This window comes from Myxocyprinus asiaticus, chromosome 12 (assembly GCF_019703515.2).
Source record: "Myxocyprinus asiaticus isolate MX2 ecotype Aquarium Trade chromosome 12, UBuf_Myxa_2, whole genome shotgun sequence".
Taxonomy (NCBI): domain Eukaryota; kingdom Metazoa; phylum Chordata; class Actinopteri; order Cypriniformes; family Catostomidae; genus Myxocyprinus; species Myxocyprinus asiaticus.
The window spans coordinates 51,857,454-51,864,942 of record NC_059355.1 but is presented as its reverse complement, the minus strand read 5'-3'; the positions used below and the strand labels follow the sequence as shown (position 1 = coordinate 51,864,942).

At 40.3% G+C, this 7,489-nt stretch overlaps 1 non-coding gene across 1 annotated transcript; it reads left to right on the top strand.

Moving 5' to 3' along the window:
• The first annotated feature begins 1,655 nt into the window (after positions 1 to 1,655).
• trnat-agu (transfer RNA threonine (anticodon AGU)) lies at positions 1,656 to 1,729 on the top strand. The gene has a single exon. It is a non-coding gene; the product is annotated as a tRNA-Thr (tRNA).
• Positions 1,730 to 7,489: the final 5,760 nt, after the last annotated feature.

The following is a 7,489-nucleotide window of genomic DNA, read 5'->3' as shown; positions in this document are numbered from 1 at the left end:
CTAACCCTAACCCATGTGGTTCAGCATTTTTTGGTTCACGGTCTTGCGGCCCTCAGAGCGACGGGACTCCAAGCGAATCCCCTCTGGTCATTACAGGACCGCCTTAGAGCTGAGAGGACATGGATCACACGCTTGGATACCCTCTACCCGAGAGGTCTTAATGAGATGTAATTCTGATGAGTCAATTATATTTTTTTTCTTTTATATTCTCCTTCTTTCTTTTGAATGTGGTCTAAATGATCACATATTTCTATTTTCTACAACCACATCTACACCAACCCCTAAACCTAACCTTAATTACCCTTAGAGTAATACCCACACTAGCCCCTAAACCTAACCTTGGTTACCCTACCAGCCCCTAAACCTAACCTTAATAACCCTTAGAGCAATACCCACATCAGCTCCTAAACCTAACCTGGGGTACCCTTACAATAATACCCCCTTTGGGATGTATTTATTTTATTTTATTTTATTTTATTTTATTATACTAACAGCTGTATTTGTGTCCCTTTCCCGCTCTTGGGTGGGCTCTTAGTGGTCAGTTGAGGGAAGGACTGTGCACAACCAGGCCTGGGCCCTTTATTGGACCCAGGCCTTGGATTTTTACATTTTCCTAACCCTAACCTAACCCTAACCCATCCCTATATCCTAACCCTAACCCTAACCTAACCCTAAATTTCAAAATGTGGCCATTCAAAGGTTGTGGGTTCAAGTCCCAACAGAGTCACTGCCTTAGTCATTTTGCTAAGCTCACTTGGCCAACGAACAAGTCTATCTGACCACCAAAACTCTTTTCTCAAACAAACATTTTCATGCTCAAAATAGCATGGCCTGTTCATTGATCTGATGACCTCCCATGGAGACTTTGCAGCAGAAGGTGCTGCGGCTCAGTTGGTTAAAGTGCCTGTTTAGTAAACAGGAGGTCATGGGTTCAAATCCCAGCAGTGCCTTTGTAGTGTGTTGTGGCCACTGAGTCTCTAAAATGTGAACGGCACTTTGCAGGAGGGCCAATCGGGTTGGGGCACTTGCTGACCTCATAGAGACTTGGTGGTGGCACCACTGGAAAGAGCAACCTTGAAAATGGGTGGGTAGGGCTTGCTTTCGTGCCTCTATCACTGTTATGGCAATCCGGCATGAGCATGGTGGTTTTCATCCCTATATCCTAACCCTAATACCCACATCAGCTCCTAAACCTAACCTGGCGTACCCTTACAATAATACCCCCTTTGGGATGTATTTACTTTATTTTATTTTATTTTACTAAGAGCTGTGTTTGTGTCCCTTTCCTGCTCTTGGGTGGGTTCTTAGTGGTCAGTTGAGGGAAGGACTGTGCACAACCCAGCCTGGGCCCTTTATTGGACCCAGGCCTTGGATTTTGCATTTTCCTATCCCACACATAACAATGCACACAATGTGGGCTCTGTGGCGCAATGGATAGCGCATTGGGCTTCTAAATTTCAAAATGTGGCCATGCAAAGGTTGTGGGATCAAGTCCCAACAGAGTCACTCCCTTAGTCATTTTGCTAAGCTCACTTGGCCAACGAACAAGTCTATCTGACCACCAAAACTCTTTTCTCAAACAAACACTTTCATGCTCACAATAGCATGGCCGGTTCATTGATCTGATGACCTCCCATGGAGACTTTGCAGCAGAAGGCACTGTGGCTTAGTTGGTTAAAGTGCCTGTCTAGTAAACAGGAGATCCTGGGTTCAAATCCCAGCAGTGCCTTTGTAGTGTGTTGTGGCTGCCAAGTCTCTAAGATGTAAATGGCACTTCTTATGAGGGCCAATCAGGTTGAGGCACTTGCTGAACTCGGAAAGACTCGGCAGGGGTTAGGGTTAGGCCACTGGAAAGAGTGCCCTCGAAAATGGGGGGTAGGGCTCACTTTTGTGCCTCTGCCACCTTCCCAGCAAAAGTTATGGCAATGCGGCATAAGCATGGTTGTTTTCATCCCTATATCCCTACCCTAATCCTAGACTTGCATTGTGTAGACTGCCACCCTGTGGGAGAACAAAAACGGGAGTCAACACTGTCACAGACTTGCATTCCATCTATCTGGCTTCATGTAGTGACCCCTTAAGCAGACAGCCTTTGCTATTACACTCAGTGAATGTCTGTCTTTCGTCTGTGTCTAGAAAGGCACTTCATCAATAAAATGAATGAATACTACTATCGTTGTTGTTATGATTAGTTTTCATTGACGGAATAAGAACAAACAACTTTTGGTCTTAATAAAAAAACAAATGCCTTGATAATTGAGAAACTATTGGCAGTACTGTTTAGTTTGTACAACTGTTTGACACTATAGCGGCACCCAGTTTCAATGCCTGTCTATGGGAGAGAGAGATTTTTTTTTTTTTTTAACCCAGGGGGCTAGGGTTATCTAGAGATATAACCCCAACTAACCCCAGCTGTCTGGGGTTAGCCCTAGTGGACTGATGGAGAATTGCACTTTACCACTTACTCCTTTAAACCTATGGTTCACTTTATTTCATAAAGTTATTAGGGCAATAGCTGAGGCAGTATATTCTCTCAGTTTTTTTTTTTTTTACATGTCCTTCTGTTATTTGTTTTCATTTATTTCATTTTTGGAAACATTTCTTTCATAAAATGAACTGAACTCAAGTTGGGAATTTGCCAAAAAAAAAAAAAAACATTCCTCCTCACAAACAAGTAAAAAATGTCATGCAATAATAACGATTATAAAAAGTTGACATTATTTAAAAGCTTAATTAGTTCATTAGTTAGTTAGTTCATATCATATGATGCGGGCCATAGCCAAGCCCCGTATCTCAGTAAGCGTAACTCAGGAACGCGACAACCGCACACCAGAGGACGCGCCTCTGGCCACGCCCCCTCAGGGAGCCGGCCCCAGAAAACACACGCCGCGGGTCCATTGCTACCGCTTGCCGGGGCCGAGGCAGGAAGGGCCAACCCAACATCTCACCAGGGCTGGGAGAATTTCTCACAATTCACTTCAGAACTATCTAGTTTCACTAGCTCAATACAAGGTACTAGAGTAAATAAATCTATTAAAGAGAGGTCTTTTAGCACTTCAACCTCTAGCCCCTCTTATGATGACTATCAGAACCCATATGGAGGTGAAGACTACCAATCTATAGCATTGCCACCAAAACACCCCTCTGGTAAGACGAAAAAAAAAAAACTATAGAATTGCCACCAGAAGAGAACTATAACACAGATTATGAAATTGACCTGACATTGGAAAGAGAAAGATTATTAGAAAGTGCATATCATAATGATTGGTTAAGTGGGCAGACTACACAGCAAAACAATCAGGAATGTCTAACTGCTTATGCTCACCATCACCTTTGGAAGAACTCATTGTGATGCCCAACCCACATGATTATACACATTGTACACAACATTTACAAAATTGCGGTAAAAGGTTTGCTAGAATACCTTTCTGCCCAGCTGAGTGTTTGGCAATATTAGGAGCTCCTGAATTCTACAAATACTATGAAACAAATGGTCGGGGAGATGAATGTAAAAGCGTAGATGTTAAAGTAACTGCAAGAAAGATAAAACCCTTTAGCATATGTAATAAAAACCAGGCTTTAATATGAGTGTTTTAATAGATCCATAGAAAAGGTCAGTGTGTGAACATTTAAAAGGCAACTGTACAATAATCTGGCATCTGGATGAAAAAATGCATAACCGAAAAATAATCTATTCTCTGTACAATATTTGCAAAAGCCACAATACAGGGAAATACAATAACAGGACCCCCAAGATGTACAAATAAAACTGGGCAAGGAGGCCATGCAGAAGATATCATAGTGCCTCCTGTGATAACATTATATGAGCAAACAGAAGCCATAGCAGACTATTTTTGGGTTTGTGGTGGAAAATGATTGCAGGCCACATTACCAAAAAATTGGAAAGGAATATGCACCAGCGTAAGACTAGCGCAAGAAATAACTGTTAACATGGGACCCAAAAGAATCTGAAACCCAGACTGAATCTAGAAAAACTGTACAGAACAAACAGAGTGAAGAGAGCTTATCAGCAAGACCCTAATGTATACATAGATGCAATTGGTCAACCAAGAGAAATACCACAGGAATTTAAAGCTAGAAATGAAATAAATCGGGCTTTGAGTCTATATTCATATGGATAACACCCAACAAGTATGCAGAATGGATCAATTACATTTATTACAATCAGCAAAGATTCATTAATAACACTGATGAAGCATTGAAGGCCTTAGGTGACCAGTTAGCTGCTACAAGCAAAATGACATGGCAAAATAGACTGGCACTAAATTGGCTATTGGCAGAAAAAGGAGGTGTCTGTGTAATGTTTGGAGCTGACTGTTGCACTTATATCCCAAATAATACAGCTCCTGATGGATCTTTTACTGCAGCAATGAAAAAGCTGAAAAATCTATGGAAAGAGGTGACTGCGAATGCAGTGAGAGATCAGCATATTGGAAAATGGTTTGACAACCTATTTGGATCATGGGGAGAATGGCTTACTAAAGCAGGAATAATAATAGCTGTAGCTATTGTTGTTTTTGTTGTGCCTCTCCTCAGATCAATGCTGGCCAATGCTACAGCTAAACAGATGGTCAATGTATCTGTAAAGTCATCTGGAATTGACATTGTGGCCACTGTATGTATCATAGGGCCTGCACTGAATGAGCTGGACGAATTCTAGTAAAACCCTGGAATTACACAAGAGTGGTAGGTAAGGGGAGCCTTTTATTTTTGACACTTTTTCAATTTTCAATTGTTTTTGGATAGCAAGGGAGTCAGCAAACTTATACCCCTTCCTGAAGTTATTATTTCTTTTAAAATAATGTTTGTTTAATCAAGTCATGTGAATGAAAGGGGATGAAGGTCTGAAGCAAATCATCTGTGATATGAGGTAATGTAACCAGAATTAAAAGGGAATAAGGTTTATTTTGATTGTATGCACTTCTTGAATGTTCTAAAAGAATCATTTATTTTTCAAATCATTTCTGAAGGTACTATTAACAAAGTAAACTGCTGTTTAATGAAACATAGTATGCATTTATAAACTCTGAAAAACACTGGAAGTACCACTGGAGGGCCAGAGGATAAGACATCACAAAATAAAAAAACCTCAGTGGGTAGCAGCAAGAGCAAGACTCTACTGGTGGTTTAAAAACTTGCTGTCTGCTCCAACACCACCAGATAACACTCCAGGCTACGGGAAATGTCTGCAAGTTTCTTTGGCACCATGGGATGTATCATATGCCGAGTAGTCTTCTGATATTGTTTAATCACTGAAGTATGTTAATCCACTGAAATTAGTCTAATCAATGATGTACTCTACATAACGCAAGGCCAAATCTGCATGCACATGCTTTTGTGGCAGGGCGGAGGGCGGGGCCGGGTTGTGATTCCACACACCCAGCCCCTAATATGGCTGATTAAGCCCGAAAGGGATAAGCCCGACCAGAGATGGCAGTGTGTCACAGAGAGAGTGTTATGGACAGCTGTCTGACACCTGTGTGTGTTCGTCTTTGTTCAGTTTCTCATTAAATATTATTTATATTGTTAAGCCGGTTCTCGCCTCATTTCCATTTGTGTGTTACAGCTTTATACAAGAATTTGATTGATGTTACCCTCAAGAAAGAACTTAGTTAGGGAGATGAGATATTTTACTCCCTCCTAACCAAATGTGGGAGATGTTTGGTCTTATTTCTCCTCCAGAATACAGTTCCACAAGAGCAGTCATTGTTAGAGGAATGTGTGACTTACATTGGTCACTTGGAAGGAATGAAGGAGACTGACTTGTGAGGTTGCACTCTGGGTAAGGGCAATAGAGTTGACACTCTGGGGAGTCTCAAAGGAGAGAATATATAGTATATTTTTCTATATTATAGTGTATTTTTATATATCAAACATAGAAAAAGTACTTATATAGAATAGCCTGGGCATTATGTGATCCAGGAGAGGCCTAAGTGCTTATGCTGTGAGAAAAACACAGTGCACTCGGCTGTATTAAACACAGTGGTACAATACATTCCTAGGTACTGAGAAACATAGCCAATAGTTAAAGATTACTACAGCCAAAGTTACTGTATTATGCTTAATCTGCAATATTCCATTTACCCAATGTATACTTTCACAATAAATTAAAAGGTTATTTAAAAAAAAAAAAGAAAGGAAAAAAAGGACTAAAAGCCAGATTTCCACCATTAAAAAGTCAGAGGCTCTGTGAAATAATGGTGACGAACAGCACCCATTGATTATAAAAAAAAATAAGAGTAGCATGTTTGAGGTAATTCAAGATAACAAACTGTACAAGAATGAGAGTCCGCACCAAGAGAGTCAGATCGTCAGCTGGCATCTCGGGTTTGTTGTTTGGCTCAAACTAACCTTTGACACTGAAACTCTGGACTTTGAGAGTTTTCTTATAATTGGGAAAAAAAGGACTTCAATATTCCACGACATGGCAAGGAATGGAAAAAACTCCACAAGATGTTAATTTGGTGGAAATATAAACTTTCAAGATGTTAGCTTGTGGAGAGTTTTTAGATGTTTGTCTATCACATGCCATGAATAGAACAAACTGGTGTCACTTAATTTTTTTTAGCCTTAAATGCCGAGAACCCACTGCTAGCCCATTTTCATCTTCTACAATTTTCAAATCGTGAAGATTCAAATCTCTACCTGGATATGTTAACTGGGAAATTGTTATAATGTTTACCAATGTGTGAGCCTAATCTCAAATTGGTTAATACTGAAAACGGTTCCACTGATGGAACATATGAAACTACTATCGTTACTGTCTGAGGAATTTCAGATGCACAATTTTGCATTACCACAGGTGTAGCACTTGTAAACAATAAGGCTACATTTACCTTGCTGTGTCCACACTGACTTGTCTCATTACAGTACATCAGCTAGGCCTCGATCTTGATCAGCTTTTCCTCCACAGCTCGTTCCAGTCTTTGCATACTTCACCACTCTCATTGGTTTGTTCTCCACTGGTTTGTCACTTCCATCAGTCTCTGAATGTCTGCAGAAAGATCAACAAAATGTACCTTTATGCACATGTGCAGCATTATTTATCAATCCACAGTACTGGTTAGTCTCATACAAATGTCCAAAATTTGTCATAAAATGCTTATAAAAGACACTCCATTCTCCTGTTCCACTCCCTCAATCTAAGTCCAATCCAACGATGGATATTCCTCCTTAAATCAGTTTCCAAAGTAATTTTGCCCACTGAGTTCATCGGTCATGGATCATGGTACTTTAGGGTGAAAGTATCCTTTTACAAAAAGTCGTCACTTTAATTTATATAGCATGTTTCACAACAGTTTCAAAAGTAGCTTTACAGAAAATTATTCTATAACAGAAAATGAGGTTATGTCTGTAATGTCTAAATCATCCTTGTGCACCAGTGTCCTGTTGTCTTAAAGGCTATGCCAGGAGATTTTGACATCCTCTTGATGAAGGCTGATGTGGTGTGCAGATTTAGCATTTCTGC